Genomic DNA, 17,534 nt, shown 5'->3' on the forward strand with positions numbered 1-17,534 from the left:
CACTGCCTGGCTTCAAAATGGGCCCTTGACCCCCTGCCACATGGCCGGGCCCTGCCTGGACCAGGCCTCAAAATGGCCCCCACTCACATGGCCAGGCCCCAACACCACCCCAAAAAGTCGAAAAACACACAAAAATCCCCACAATCCAAGGCCATCCATGCCCTCAATGATGTTTAAATTCAAGACACCCCATAAGAAGACTTGTTCCATGCACCACTGAGTACCCCTGGGCCTAATGGATGAAAGCAAGGTAACCTGGGTGCAGGCCTGAGCACACTGCCTGGCTTCAAAATGGCCCCTTGACCCCCACCACATGGCCAGGCCCTGCCTGGACCAGGCCTCAAAATGGCCCCCACCCACATGGCCAGGCCCCAACACCATCCCAAAAAGTAAAAAAAAACACACAACAATCACCACAATCCAATGCCATCCATGCCCTCAATTATGTTTAAATTCAAGACACGACACAGAAAGACTTGGTCCATGCACCACTCACTACCCCTGGGCCTACTGGCTAGTTTGGCTTTACAGGCACCCCAAAATAAAAAATAAAAATCCACATATAGTGAGCTAAAATTCAATGACATAAATGAGATTTAAGTTCAACAAAACTCACAGAAACAGTTGTATCATGCACCCATGACTAACCCTGGGCCTACTGGATACTGTGGCTACCCACAATATATTTTTTTTAAAGTTGTGAAAAAGTTTTAAAACTGTAGTTGCAGCAACTGCAAAGCCCCAAACAAACAACACCAACTTACTTGTAAAATCTCAAATCCAAAAGTAATCCAAAAACTCCAAAGTCCAAAAAGTCCTCAAATACAAATATCCAGCAGCAGCCACAAAAAGTAATTCTTCCAGCTCCAGATCCAAATTAAAAGTGACCAGGAGATGGACAAAGCACTGGGAGGAGCCTGCTGGACAGGACCAGGAAGTTGGAGACTCTGGGGCACTTCCTTCCTCCCACCCCCCCCAAAAATGGACTCCATCCACAAAAAGTGCAGCCAAATCTCAATCTGAGGAGTTATTCTGATCAAAAGAAGGTTTATGCTGCCTGTGGTGGATTTCTTGTGCAGAATTGCAATTTTTGCAGTTTCGGGAAAGCGAGCTGTTCAAATCTCCCGCCGAATGTCAGCTGCGCGCCGCATCTACGTGTTCGGCATTGTTTACTCCCGCGATGCGTGATCGCGGGCCCTTATGACGTACTCGCGTTGTCAAACTCTTACTGTGCAAATTGGCGGACCGCGATGACGTAATTGCGGTCGAAAAACTCACGCGCGATTACGCAGCAAGATCCAAAATGGCGCAGCACACGCAAACCGGGAGAAAAACAACTCGGCGGAATCAGAATCACGGTAAGTCAACGCCGCGCGCGCGATATTGTATTTTTCAAGCGCGGCCAAGCAAATAAATCCGCAGCATGCGAATTTGCGGATTTTTGGGCAAATTTGCGCGATTCGCGGACCGCAAATTCGCCAAAAATCCGCAAATTCGGCGAACGAAATGGATTTTACGCCCACGCTTATTCCTGACAAAGAATCCCCTGAAATCTGCCTGAGTTTAAGAGATGCTAGTTCGATTTGGCGATCCCATTTCATGTTTCCTTGGAAGTTCACCCCTAGATAGGTGAACTCTTTAACTGATTCTAGCGGTCCATCCTTCATACTGAAACCCCTCAAGTTAGCCTTACGCGCATTGAATGCCATTAGCTTTGTCTTGGACTCATTGACCTCCAAGCCCCTCTGTGAGCAAAAGTCCTCAACATTTTTTAGGGCTTTCTGGAGCCCACTAGGGGTCTTGGACAAGATCAATGTGTCGTCGGCAAACATCAATATCGGTGTTTTTTCTCCTGCTAGTGTGGGGGCATCAGTTGGTGTTGTGTTCCTACATTCAACTATACCGGTAATATATAACGAGAATAGCGTAGGAGCCATCACACAACACGTCTCACGCCACGTTCTATGAGGAACAATTCAGTGACTTCCCCCTGCCCCCCCCTTCTAATGTGAGCGTTGTTGTCTTCGTGAAGCCTTCTAATCAGAGTCAAGAGGTCTAAAGGGATCCCAAGCGGTTTCGGAACTAGCCATAACTTCCAGCGGGGAACTAGGTCAAATGCCGCCTTAAGATCTACATAGGCGGCATCAAGACTACCCTTGCCTATCGTCACAATCTTCCAGTGTATTAGGATCAATCTAAACACCTGGTCGATGGTGCTTAAGAATGCTCGGAATCCAGCCTACAATGGAGATAAAACTCCGGACTCCTCAATCCACCCCTGTAGTCTATTTAGCACCATCCTACCAACTATTTTCTGGAGGCAGTCGATTAGGCTGATAGGCCTATAGTTCCCCGGGCTTGCTTTGCCCCCTTTCTTATAGACAGGGATGATTTCCACGCTTTTCCAAGAAACGGGTATCGGGGCACGTTGTGCAATCGCATTTGATAGCAAGAGGATATATCTGCACCATCTGGCTTTATCATGTAGAAAAATGTCGCCGGGGATGCCATCAGGCAATATTGATTTCAGTGCAGACTCTACTTCGGCCTTGGTGAAAATTTCCTCAGAGTACAACACACTTATGAATTCATTATCGCCCGAATATGGGGTTGAAGCATATTGGGGTTTAAAGTGGTTTACCCAGTCAGATACGGAGACGTGATTTTAAGGGCGCTCAGCCTGTCCCCCAGTAGACCAATTGTAGACGTGCCAGAATTGCTTTGGATTATTTGTGGCACAAGCGTCCCTTAATTCCTGCCACCTTTTATCATCCCAGGCTTTCTTGGCTTTTGTTTGCATGAGCTGATAGAGTGTCCTCGCTTTGCGAACCTTTATTGGGTTGCCCCCTTTTATGGCTTTCCCTCGGGCCAGGCGCACCTCCCAACAGTCACCGTTATACCAACGCCCCCTCTTTCGGGGAAGATACTTTGGGCTTTTTTCCCTGCTTTACATAGTAGGAGCGCAAGAGTTTAAAGAAGGCGGAGTGAGTACTTAATATACTAGTAGGATCTCTTTTTTGATATAAACAAGCCTCAAGGTCTTTAATAGCGAGATCTAAGCAATGTTATCTAATAAGTCTGGCGGCTCTCTTATCTGTTCCCACTTAAGCCTCCTTTGGTCGTTGGTTGGAACAACCTCACCTAAGTGATGCCTATCTCTAAGGTGTGAATCTGCCATTTGACAATTCAAATACAGAGAACCACACAGTGGATTATGGTCGCTTTCAAGCCTATCAATGACCTTCATGTCCGCCACCAGATGCCATAGGCACAATCTTACCAAGACATAGTCTATTCTACTTGCATGAAAGCCATTGTTAAAAGTATTCGCTCCTTTCCTGTCTGATTTGGTGCGCCCATTCAGAGCCCGTAAGCCCTGTTCCATGCAGAAGATGATATTTAATTGAATGGCCACATCCAACCATTTTCCAATAGGCTTTAGCTCTAGCAGTGGAACCCCCAATTTACAATCATCTACCTCGGTCCAGTGTCCATCTTCCACGGTAAGGGGTTCAAATGATGTATTAAAGTCTCCCGCTATTATCACCTTGGAAGCATCAGGTTGCATATCAAGGAGGTCTTCGAGAGCCTCTAACACTCTCGATCTTTTCCCCCTAGTGCCGGACATAGATGTTAAATAACACTATTGATAAATGATCGGGAGTGGTCAATCTGACGCCTGTATATCCTTGTTCTGGGTGGAAAGAACCTGGATATTGGCCTTAAGCTCTGGGCCAATCCAAATAGTTAAACCACCCAAGGGCCTTCCTTTTGCTCCCCTATCGGCTCCTACAGAGAAGTTTAAATACCCATCGCAAAACAGGGGTGTTTCGGCCCAAGTTTCTTGAAAGACACATATATCATGTTCCTCTACAAATGTATGCCATTCAAGCGAGCTTAGCTTTGAATTAAGTCCTGCGATGTTCCAGCTCAAAATGTTACATTCTATTGGTGGAGTCTCTAAAATCTGAGGCGTTATATTATGCTGTGCTGGGTACCTAGCCATTCCTGGTAGATGTGTGCCCAGTATAATAACAGGTTCTGCAAAAACCCCACTCGAGACATTGCTTTCGGGTAGGGTAGGAGCTGGGGTTTGGGGCATGGATTGTTTCGGTGTTGATAGGACATTCATTCCGAACACACCATCAGCTTCCGACGATGGAGCCACAATTATATTAGGGGACAATGGCCTCTTCTTAGGTCCCGCCCTAGAGGATTGTCACAAATCCGATGAATTGCAAACATTTTTACCATTTGAGGCTCCCAAAACACCCACTCACATCATCCCGCCCCTTCTACAGGAGGAGCCGAGGCCCTTTAATTAAAACCTTACGGAGGAATCCCAGGCGGCGTGGTCCGTGACATCATCAGGAACCAGCCAATCGGGAGAGCCGCCAAGCGCAACAAGAAGGGCGGGCTTTCTGTAGAAGGCAGAAGCGGTGTTCCCCGGAGAGCAGGAAGAGTTTGTTGCCTGGACGGCGGAGGTCCGGAGTGGAAGACATCCCGAGTCGAACAGAGTGGTTCCAGGAGAAGGCGCCTAGACAAGATAGGCTGCTACCGAAGACTGCAAACCGGAAAGCGTCTCATCCAGCCACCCTCTTGGAAGGGGGTGGCTTGCTAAGGTACGGGCGAGACTCCAGGGGTTCTCGGTACACGGGAGGGCACGAACTAGAGGGAGGTCACGCCGAGGTCCACTTGGTGAAGGGTAGTGGTGATCTCATCCCTCACTCCTTATCCCTTGCTAATAGTAAGAGTACGTCCTCAATGACTGATTCCAGTTTATTTTTTTGTTTGTTTTGTTGAAACGTCCTGCAATATCACCCGCTGAGAAGCGGACAAGACCTGTTACCAACCACAAGTCCAGGCGACGCCCTGCTGAAATCGGAACCCCACGCCTGTCCTTTTTCCTGAATCAAACGCTGTTATAGTTTTATTTTGTCTGAAGCACAAATAAATATCTTAAAGCCTGTTTTCTTTTCCCGCACCTTCCTTTTGAGATCTCTCTGGCCTAACAGGAATCCAATTTGTGACTAAGTGGTGGAGAATGCGGGCATGGACTCCACCGATACATGATGGAAAATATTATATATCAACTAAAAGAAGGCCAAACCAAGTTGGAGGGGGCCGTTGAGCGGGGTACCAATCAGGCTGAAATGGACTGAGCAACTTTTACAGCTGCCATACTAAAAGAGGCTGACAGCTTAATGAAGTTGGCAGAAGGACCAAACCAGCTCCTTTTGGGACTAGGACAAGGAAGGGCCCCTGCACCGCCTGGTACTGTTATTCCCCTACAAAAGTATGTATCTGGGGAGGACCCCATAACTTTCTTCCTTAATTTTGAACGGGCTGCCAGGGCTTGTGGATGGCCCACCGAACATTGGCCCTTTTATTTGGCCCCATTGCTTAAAGCAGAAGCTCAGGCCGCATATCATATCGTCAAAAGGGATGGAACTGCTACATATGGAGTTGTGAAGCAACACATTTTGGACTGCCTAGGGGTCGATGATGAGGCTCACCACCTTAGATTTAGACAAGAGCGAGGAGCAGCTGTGATGTATTCCTATAGGTTCTGAATCGATCCCCCTATTCCTGACCCTATTCTGGTTAAAACAAACCAACAAGTTAACTAGCAGTCAGCCCATGAGGCAGAAAACCCCCATGATGCAGATACCGTTATCTGACGCAGTCACACTACGGCACAGAAACGTGTTATCTGATTAGGTCATAACGCTTGCGATCTAATTAGACAAGCGATATTCCTCCAGCCCCTGATAAGGCATACGGAGTTCTCATAACAAATCAAACCTATGACAACCTGGGCAAAACCCTGCGGCCATTGTTTTGATTTCACCGAGAACTTCAGCAAAAGAATGTGCTAACGAGCAAGTCGTATGACATCCTTATTGACGTATCTATGTCCATCCTTACGTCAATCTCGGCACCTTAAAGGTATAAATATTACCGATATTGCCCTATGCAAACACACGCGGTGGTGACGAGGACGGAGCAGCTAGACTTGCCGAAGCCCAGAGCAGAGCGGACCCCGCTGGCGCAGCCCCGCCTTCCTGACGCGCTGAGAACGAGACGCGCTGCTTTCTCCTGCCGAGAAATCCAGCACCGGCGCTTCCGGGTAGCCCTCGCAGGCAGCCTGGAATATCGAGACCAGAGAGAGAGATACCATCCCTCATTCAACCTAGATTCCAGGTACAGAACTGAATAACCCCTCACAGAGAATTCTTTAGTTATTCACTTGGCAAAAACAAACTTAACTTAAACTGTAACTTTCTATTCCCGCCCACGTATTAGACTTAGGTCAGGTACACGGGGTAGGCGTATTTAGAAACACCAGTTGAGTACGTTTAGTCAAATGTATATGTGTATGTAATATATTTTATTCATTTTAAAACATCTTATGGCTTAGAAACCATATCAATGTTTTTACAGTATTATTTTATACTATTGCTTTTAATGTATGCACTTTACTTAGCTATAAGTATTGCAATAATATCGATCCATTTCTCTTGTATGAGAAAAGAGACTGATCAATAAATAACACCTTTTTATTGAACACGCCCGTCTCTTCCTTTTCTCTACAATCTGATGAGACTAAGAATGCACGTACTGACTGAGTAAAATAAATTGCCTTTTGTTCACACGACTCTCGAGATATACTCTTGATTAGGGGAGAGCAAAGTTGTCATGTTCTATGGTTGTCAGAAACTAAATCCCTTCTTGTCTAATCAGGGAAGTTAAGTCCTTCCTGAACATTCGAGAAAGTTTCTAGTGAACTCTGAGCTAAGCTGGCAAACCCAAAACTTTAAGTCTAATATCGACAGTAGTAGACCTAGTTAACGTCTGGTCTAGGCCTATACTATTGAAGGTATTATTCCAATGCGCAGAGCCTATTGGGATGATAGGAACTACACTACATGGCGCCCAACGCGTTTGGAAAGGGCGATAAAACTAACGTAAGACATTTAGAGTAACTCAGTCGTGCTTTCTCACTCAGACCCCTTTTTCCCCAAAATACTCCAAAGACGTCTGGAGTGGGTGAAAGGTTATATCCGCCAGACCTCGCAGGAGGGAACTCCTATGTATGGTTCTTGGTATAAGTCAACGTTGAAGGATACACTGTTCCAAAATATTGTGCATCTAATCTTTGTTTCCATAAGAAACCTGATCTGCAAACAAAAGACATAACCTTCCTGTCGATAAAATGGGAGACAGTGATGAAGAAAGAGAGGCAGTTAGATTAGCAACTGAACTCGCAGAAGCTGATGCTACCATGCAGGAAGCGGACCCGAATATAATACTCATTCCGGTCATCAAAAGGAAATCTATAACCATAAAACTTATAGAAAATGGACTGACACCTAGAGGTGGTACAGTCATATTCGTAATTGAGGCACACGAATATCGGCAGACAGAGGTATACTATTCATGGATAAATTTTCCAGCAGCAAATCCTGTAACAAAGTACTTCCACTATTACAAAATAGAGGAACCTCCTGAAATGTACACTCCTTTCGAGGAGGTGGAAGTACCACTTAAATTTCAAGAGCATTTGCTCTTATTTAATGGCGCCCTAATACACAATAATCACATCACCAGGCTCGGTCCTTTAGGTAGACCAGGAGCAACGTGGCCGGTCCTAGCCGGATACACACCACATCCAGACATCGATGGGATGTCTGCACCACACCTGTTAACACAGCTAAAACAATTAATAAAAATACATAGACAATTAGTCCAGTATGTGATGCGGACTTCAACAATTCAACCAGCGATTAAACTCCCACAGCTGACCCCTCACCAGGGGAACACAAATAAAATTACACCACAGAACATCCAGTCCTGCCTAGGTAAAGTATCGGCTAAACGGGAACAAATACCATTCTGGCTAGCGCAGAAAATCACCCAAATAGAGGCAGTGTTTCCAGACACCACCCCACTAGAAAAGCACAGGATTCTGACTATCTGTCTCCCAATGGGAATCGCACCACACATTGAGGACTGTGACACTTGGGGTACAGTCTTTGCTTCCATCTACACAAAAACGCACGGTGTTCCATCCATTTCGGTAATACCAGATGTGCTAAAACAAATTCAAGACGAATACGGTCCAGAACCCGCTTTAACTCTTGGTATGAAATTACTAAAAGACTTCAAGCAGGTCTCGGCTATATTATTAGCCAACATAAAGGGAGAAGCAGCAAACGTGGCGATCCGCCAGAGGTTAAAAGAGACAGATATAGCAAACCAACCAGCTGAAATTGCCAGAATCATAGAAAAATCCTATGAGGAACTAGGTAGAGATAGTTTAGGTGGAATACCAGTAAAACCACAACTAATTGAAAGTCCTGAAAAAATATTTTTTAATAATAATTCAACATCACCAAAAAAGAACTGGGATGGAAATAAACAATCCAGTCCTAAAGAAAAGAAATTCCAGTCCAGAGGAAGGTCTCCTAGGCGAAGAGAAAAATCTCCGAACCAAAGACACAGGTCACCGCAGAGTGACCCCTCTGGGAAAAGATATAACCTTAGAAATAGGGATAATATTAAGAAACCTGATAGATATCAAGACATTGATACACGTCCCTCTCAATCTTTTCAGACTTCCTCGCAGAAATCGGAAAGAAGAGGACGATCAGAACAAAGGGAAGAGCACGCCAAGTCCAAAGACAAGGAACCTGCTCAGCTAAAAAAGAAACTACAATTTCCAAAGAAGAAGGTAGCCAGCATTAAAATAGTTAACAATGCCGAGAATTCTGAGGACACAACTGAAAAACGGGGAATGGGCTCAGACAATGCTAGACAGCGCAGCAGAAGTGAGCATAGCTCGCAAAGTCCTTATGCATCATCTGGAGACAGTGGACACGAATGAATATCTTCAAGTGGAAACTGCGGACACCAGAGTTAGCAAACCTCACAAAATATACGAAATAACATTGCGTATAGAGGGGGATAAGACTAGAAAAATAAGGGGACTATTTTGGGATAATCTCTCCAAGGGCTATGATATCCTTCTAGCTGAAAAAGACTGGCCACCAGAGTTTGTCAGGGAGTGCCCTCATGGCGAAGAAATAATTATGCCTGCCTTCTCAAATCATATCCCAATTCATAAAAAATACACACTTGCTAGAAAGTGGGCAGTGGTTCTAGCTCCTGCTTTATATAAAAATCACGTGGGATGGGATGAGGACTCTCCTCCTCACAAAATCCAGTTAAAATCACAACCTACTGCACAAAGGCAGTACCCAATTAAGCAAGAAGCTAAAAAACAGGTAAAAGAAATACTAGATCAGCTAGAATACCAGGGGGTGATTGAAACTTGCACCTCACAAATGAACAACCCTTTGTTTCCGGTCTCCAAACCAGACAATTCATATCGTCTAGTTTTGGATTACCGACACCTTAACACATGTTGCAAAACTTTTGCAGTGCAAAACTCACATAGTGCTGCACTAATGAATAACATAGTGCGCAAAAAATACAAAACAACATTAGACATCTCTAATGGATTCTTTTGTCAAAACATAGCACCAGAGAGCAGATATTTAACTGCATTCTCAATAAATGGCACGCAAAAACAATTCTGTCGGTTAGCCCAGGGGTACAAGAACAGCCCGGGAGTATTCTCAGCGAGAGTAACAGAACTACTACAAATATATGATGATGAAGCATTATCTTATGTCGATGACATTTACTTAACAGATAATTACTTGGAGACTCACTTGAAAAGAGTGAACACCATAATACTTGGGTTCGCAGCAGAGGGTTACAAATTCAACTTTAAAAAATCCAGAATTGCCCATCTGACAGTCCTGTTCTTAGGATATGAATTATCAAGTGAAGGCAAAAGCCTGGCTGACAATTTCCTAGAGAAATGTGCCGTAATCCAAGCGCCTAGAACACTAAAAAACCTGCAGTCGATTCTAGGCTTCCTAAATTTCGGAAGAACATACATTGCAAATTACGCAGAAAGGGTCAAACCCCTTTATGATCTGATAAAACCAGATTTTAAAAGATGCAATTGGACTCAAATACACACAGAAATTTTGAGATCCTTACAAACAGACATGCTAATTAAAACAAAATTAGAAACACGTGATAACACACGCAATCTTGTGATTCGAGTCATCCCAGGGAGATGCGGATTCACATACCTGACCTCTAATGAGGGAGAAAAGGTACCGATTGCATTCAAATCACACTTGTACACAGAAGCTGAAAAGAAGTTCAGTATTAAAGAGAACATTGTTCATGCAGTTCAAACCGCAATAGCTAGAGAAAAAGACATAGCTGACGGTAGACATATCACAGTCAGAACAGCTGATTCAGCCTTTGAGGCACTAACAACACCGTGTAATTTACCAACAACAACATTGAATCCGGAATGGATACAATGGGTGAATTCAATCACAACGGACAAAGTATACTATTACTTTGATCCAGAACTAGAAGAAATGGAAAATTTAGAATATGAAAGAACATTCCCTCTGCCAATCGACATTCTGCCTTTACGACATTACGCCTGTGTAATTTATACAGACGGACATGCTCAACCCCCCGTTTGGGGAGAACAGGCATACAACCCCACATGTGGGATTACAAAATAAGTGTGGCGCGGAGGTAAACTAAAACCTCTATTAACAAAAACACACTCAGTAGAAACTAATTCAGAACAACAGACTGAAATATTAGCATTGAAAATGGCGCTAGATAATGCGGATCGCGAATTCCCGACACTTATAGTGTCAGATTCTTATTACTGCGTCAAATCATATAACAAGGATTTACAGACATGGATTCAAAACGGTTACAAAGATGACACAGATGCACCAATAAAGCAAAAACTGCTCTGGGAACAAATAGCTCTTTTACAGAAAGAGCTACCAAAGACTCACGTGACACACTCACTGAGTCATCAGCGTGATGGCGTTCACGTTGCAGGGAATTCATTGGCTGAGACAGCCACAGCAGCAGCCACTAAATCGGCTCCCGTAGTTCGAAAAAAGCGTACATTAAAATACATTGACCGTGAAACAGTGCTGGCGGTGAAAACGTCATCAAAAGGCGACTGCTCAGCGTTACCGATCAACTATCCACTCAATTATACATACATAATCGATGCAAACTCCGTCCCTTTTGCTCGAATCCCTGGAGTGGGGGATAGAGTGATTCCAAACATGGACAGGAGAAACTTGTTAATCGCAGACGCACATATGTGCGAGGGTCTCAGACACCTCAAACTAAAAGATTCTCTGGAAGAATTACAATCACGGTACTGGTGGCCAGGCATGAGCTTGCGTCACACCATGTTTGTAAAAAACTGCCATAACTGCAACAGAGATCGCAGTGGGGAGAGAAACAGTTTAATACCTCGTCGTTTTACTCCAGAAAAAATCAAGAGTAAAAAGGAAGGGTTGCGATTAACATATACAGGCTAGTTTCCACTTATAATGTAGATCACCAGCACTCGGCTGACGTCTGGACTGTTATACAAAGATTTGCGAGTCTAAATGGCATATACGCTAAGAGCATGCTACGTTTGACCATTGTCTTCACTCTAGCCCTTCAGCCTGAGGGGAAACATGACCAAATGAGCATAGCCCAGCGGGAATCTTCTCACTTCCTTCCTGAGGGTACGGGATGGTGTAAAGAAAAAACCAAGGCATAAAGCAATCTATAACGGAAAGGATATTAGGTTCGGGAGCTGGGTGGGTCAAACATCTAATAAGTGTCCAACGTAGTCTAAATAACTTGCCAAGAAATTCTCTGAAGGGATTCAGTGCGTACGAATTATTATTTGGAACTAGGATGTTAATCTCTGACATTGATAGTCAGACTTCAGTGGTGAAAGAAAAAAGCTTTGATATCAAAGACCGTTTGGCTATTTTGCAGGACTTAAACAAAACAAGAAAAGACCTGAGCAACATAAAGTTTAAACAACAGCCAACAACCACTGAAGAACCACCACCTGTCCCAGCAAGACCTGTCTGGATTCCAAAAGTCGGGGATCTAGTCAGGGAAAAGATCGCGGTAAAGAAGGAATTTGGGCCTTCTTACAGAAAAGCAGTTCCCGTCTTGTCTGTCAACGGGACAAGATCAGTTGTACTACCGCCACTTGCTGGTAAAAAGGAGAACCGAGTTGTATCCATCGACCTGGTAAAACCACAATCATGTGGCCGATAACAAACAGTAGGCCAAGTGGACTCCCAATAAGTAGCAGAACACCAAGGTTTGCTACCAGTACAGAGGTCCTAACAAAGAGGCTCATCACATTTGAAACGCCTACAGAAGAACAACAAGGACTATGCAACAATGCAATAGAACTCAGACCTCTGAAAACCCAAATAAAAACATTTAACAGAGACACACCAATCTATAATGAAGTACCAAGTGAAAATGCAAGAAACAGAAATCCTGAAGCAATTGGAACAATTGACAGAACTGCATCCGGCTACTTCATAAACTTCGATAATTCCTCTGAAGGCTTCAGTGAATCAAAGACACAGCCATCATCAAAAACCTTTAAAGATAAAGCTAAGGAACTTTTGAAACAACTGAAAGAAACATATCTGATTTATCCATGGATCGAATTTTGGGTGGGTTTTGGTGCATTTATCCTCATACTTTGGCTCATCATGGTACTAACTTTGGGACGCTTCATTGAGGGAAAATATGCTAAAATGGACACAGCAAGTCAGAAAATCAACTTGATCCTCAAACCACACACATCTTCACACGTCGAGAAAAGAGAACTTTCTTCAGTCAACTTCACAGCCAATCCTATGGGGTAGCCTGGGACAACACTGACTATGAAATTTATGGTCCGGTCGAAATCCTGAAATATCCACACCAAATTAAGATCTCATTCAGTGACTTTGCAAAACCAAGCTCATTTGCTGATGATTGGGACTTCGAAAGCATTAATAATATGATGTCTGACTTAGTAATGTCTGCTAAATTTACTAAACATGATTATTTGCAGGGTTCTACAAATTATGATAGTATGTACTGTTATAACCACTATGGTAACCATTTTTTACATAGATCTGCACAACCTAGAAATGTTTTAAATTATAATCAATGGGAACATTGTGCAACCCCTCCAAAAGGAAGCTCAAGAACCTTCTATGACAAATATTCATACTTTTCAGGTTTTAACACAAGTAATGCTGAAGCATTTTATTTCAAATTGTCAAACAAGACAGGGACAAAGACCATGATAACCAACACAAAATTGATATATTCAGACTCATTTTTTGAACAAATGAATACTTTTGGGTTTGATTATTGGGACAAAAATGTTGAATTGAAAAGTGTTTGGGGTACAAAAGAATGGCAAGTGCAGGGTATAGAATCTTTGTTTAGAGCCTGCATGATCCCAGAACAAATGATATTTTTAAATGACACTGTTCAACAAACTACCTGTCTTGGCATAGCCAAAATCAAAGACTTAAATAAACCGTCTATTCCAAAGCCAACAATGTTCAGCAATAGCTCTACAGATGAAGAGATAGACGTAAATTATGTATTAAACCAAAACAGAACACATCCTGATTGGAAACAGTGGTTGATCTGGCCCACAGATACTAATAACTGTCAAGACAGATTCCTGAACAAAACACAGGGGTTCAAAATGACCAGGCCAGACCCTAGATATTCCCAAAGACATCACCCAGGAATAATAACCACCTACAGTGTGGGCAAATTGTGCCTTCAATGGCTACAAACTTCCACACTGACAGAAATTAAACAACACCTAACTTTACTTACTGATGGTGCTGACTTGCGTGATTTCATTATGGGACCGCGCAAACAGCGTCAAAAACGTTTCATAGCAGCCTCTGTATATGCAGCATACAATGAGGCCTGGAAGGTTACTCAAATTGAAACAGCAGAGAGAATACGGGAAATTGACCGTATTAATTTGGAAAAATCACTTTCTGTAGTGGACAATGGGTTAATGACTCTGTCCTCCAGAATTTTTTCTTTGGACAGCATTGTGTCTTCAGCAATCGACATATTATCGCAGGACTTACTGTTGCTACAACACGGTCAGTCTCAATTGCGTTCTATTGTACAGCTTGGCTGGACGTTACAAAATCTACGTTCAGGCTATGTGCCTTGGCGTTTAATCAACACAACGTCACTATTCCAAATCTTTAACCTTACTGATAGACAAATCAGTATGGCACAAAAGGGTGCTGATTATACAATCTTGAGCATTGAAAAACTTGAGAGATTACCAGTGACAATGTCAGAACGACCTGTCAGTGAATGGATAATACATGGGATAATAAATATTCCAATCTCAACCTTCAGGTTTCAATACTGCCAAAAATATATACAGGCTGGCATGTACGAGAAATTGGGAAAGGGGTACATTAAAACAACATGGAACCTGCCCTATTCACATGCATGTGTCAGTAATAAAGGACAGAAAGTGTTTCTTAGTGGCAATAATTGTGCGATGTCACTAAGCGGCACGCTTCTGTGTAACGGAATTAGTTTGCATGGAGCCTGTGAAGGGAATTCATACAACCTTTCATGTCACCAGCAAGGCGCACCTGCAACAGAAATAGAACCATTGTTTCAAAGACTCTATAATGGGAGTTACATTCTAATTGTAGACCGCAGATGTTGTAGTCTTATGCCCGGGACTCCTTATCTCGTAACTACGACTGCGAAGGTCAAGTGCTGTGGACGCTCATTGTTCCCCAGCTCCTTTCCAGACAGGGAGGCAAGGGCATGGCCCAATTTGAAAATTACTTCTATTCGAATAGATACTTTATGCAGAATGAAAACAGTGCTTCTTCAGACGCCTACAAGGCTCACGTCATCAAAAGAAACGTATGATCTACAAGTCGCAAGGACGACTGCAGAGATACATTCATTGTTATCAACTAATTCCCCCATACATTTCGCAGAAATCCTGAATGAAACCTTAAATATTTCTGATACCAATGGGGTCTCAAAGGTATTTAAGACAGTATTTTCGATGGCATTAACACCATTCAAAGCCATACTGGGTATTTTTCCAGATTTCGTCCATTCGATTTTTGGCGGACTTCCCCTGATCTTGGGACTAATTGCAGGAATCCTATTCTTGGTCCTTATTTTTCGGTATGGCAACCCATGTCACAGACAAAACTCTTGCGACAAGGGAAGAAACAATCCTAGCCATTGGATACTGGGACCGGATATCAAAAATCCTGGGACTCTCCCGGCTTAGAGACCAGAACATGACTTGGTTTCTATCATTTCGACCAATGTGGCAAAGATGTGTTTTACCTGTATTAAGGTGTCTGCTATGCGGAGAAGAATGCGTGTTAGACACCTGTCTGACGCTACAATCGGATGCGCCAATGGATGCAGAAACATTGTTGAGCCCGATCAAGGTTCACGCTTTGTGCTGCCCTCAAAGGCTACCAATCCTGATGACGGCATTCGTGGAAGCTTCACCACTACGATTGATGGGTAGTGAAGTTCAAAATGAAAGCAGCATCGATCAGGTACGACCTTCTGTCAGCAATGCGAATCAGAATGTCAATGGAGACAATCATGCGCACGAATGCATGATTACACCTATTTCCGAGTTAGTGAAACTTTCCCAGGAAGCTGTTGACAGTTTTTTCGAAAGCCTAAATGATATGATGTTCTCACCAGAGCAGAAATAGAAACTTTTGAGCAAGCTCGCACACGGCGTTCCCTGAATTCGGCCTTCAACTTTAAAAATAAAGTCACACGAACAATTTTCCCTCCAGTTCACGGACAGCAATTTTTCAGCAGCCCCAAAATATTTTTGCATATTTTTCGGGACACTATCTTCTGCTTAAAGTAAGGACTATTCTTAGAGAACTAAGGTTTCTAAATTTTAGATAGCTTATAGACATTAGCTGCCCGCTGGTATGTTCATAAATATTTTATTCTGTGATGGAATGGTCTCGAACTTTTTTTCTGTATTAAGAGCCATTTCATGTGTAAATTCTCATATACCAATAGCAATAATGTATACAAATGTGATTACTTTTATTCTACAGCTTGAGTGCATACAATACATATGACTGCAATTTTTCAGTATATTTGATAATTTCAAAATGCATTAATGTATTTTGGGGTGGTAAGGTATACACTATACTCTATAGTATGTTTTACTATGCATAGATTAGTAAATATGTCCATAGTTAGCGTGGAGTGGGTGTGATGTATTCTTATAGGTTCTGAATCGATCCCCCTATTCCTGACCCTATTCTGGTTAAAACAAACCAACAAGTTAACTAGCAGTCAGCCCATGAGGCAGAAAACCCCCATGATGCAAATACCGTTATCTGACGCAGTCACACTACGGCACAGGAACGTGTTATCTGATTAGGTCATAACGCTTGCGATCTAATTAGACAAGCGATATTCCTCCAGCCCCTGATAAGGCATACGGAGTTCTCATAACAAATCAAACCTATGACAACCTGGGCAAAACCCTGCGGCCATTGTTTTGATTTCACCGAGAACTTCAGCAAAAGAATGTGCTAACGAGCAAGTCGTATGACATCCTTATTGACGTATCTATGTCCATCCTTACGTCAATCTCGGCACCTTAAAGGTATAAATATTACCGATATTGCCCTATGCAAACACACGCGGTGGTGACGAGGACGGAGCAGCTAGACTTGCCGAAGCCCAGAGCAGAGCAGACCCCGCTGGCGCAGCCCCGCCTTCCTGACGCGCTGAGAACGAGACGCGCTGCTTTCTCCTGCCGAGAAATCCAGCACCGGCGCTTCCGGGTAGCCCTCGCAGGCAGCCTGGAATATCGAGACCAGAGAGAGAGATACCATCCCTCATTCAACCTAGATTCCAGGTACAGAACTGAATAACCCCTCACAGAGAATTCTTTAGTTATTCACTTGGCAAAAACAAACTTAACTTAAACTGTAACTTTCTATTCCCGCCCACGTATTAGACTTAGGTCAGGTACACGGGGTAGGCGTATTTAGAAACACCAGTTGAGTACGTTTAGTCAAATGTATATGTGTATGTAATATATTTTATTCATTTTAAAACATCTTATGGCTTAGAAACCATATCAATGTTTTTACAGTATTATTTTATACTATTGCTTTTAATGTATGCACTTTACTTAGCTATAAGTATTGCAATAATATCGATCCATTTCTCTTGTATGAGAAAAGAGACTGATCAATAAATAACACCTTTTTATTGAACACGCCCGTCTCTTCCTTTTCTCTACAATCTGATGAGACTAAGAATGCACGTACTGACTGAGTAAAATAAACTGCCTTTTGTTCACACGACTCTTGAGATATACTCTTGATTAGGGGAGAGCAAAGTTGTCATGTTCTATGGTTGTCAGAAACTAAATCCCTTCTTGTCTAATCAGGGAAGTTAAGTCCTTCCTGAACATTCGAGAAAGTTTCTAGTGAACTCTGAGCTAAGCTGGCAAACCCAAAACTTTAAGTCTAATATTGACAGTAGTAGACCTAGTTAACGTCTGGTCTAGGCCTATA

At 43.1% G+C, this 17,534-nt stretch overlaps 1 protein-coding gene across 2 annotated transcripts in view; it reads right to left on the reverse strand.

The window, feature by feature from the left end:
- Positions 1–17,534, reverse strand: part of LOC144766788 (inactive serine/threonine-protein kinase TEX14-like) — a 1,338,527-nt gene that overhangs the window by 278,007 nt on the left and 1,042,986 nt on the right. The gene's annotated exons all lie outside the window — the stretch shown is intronic.

This window comes from Lissotriton helveticus, chromosome 7, assembly GCF_964261635.1.
Source record: "Lissotriton helveticus chromosome 7, aLisHel1.1, whole genome shotgun sequence".
Classification (NCBI taxonomy): domain Eukaryota; kingdom Metazoa; phylum Chordata; class Amphibia; order Caudata; family Salamandridae; genus Lissotriton; species Lissotriton helveticus.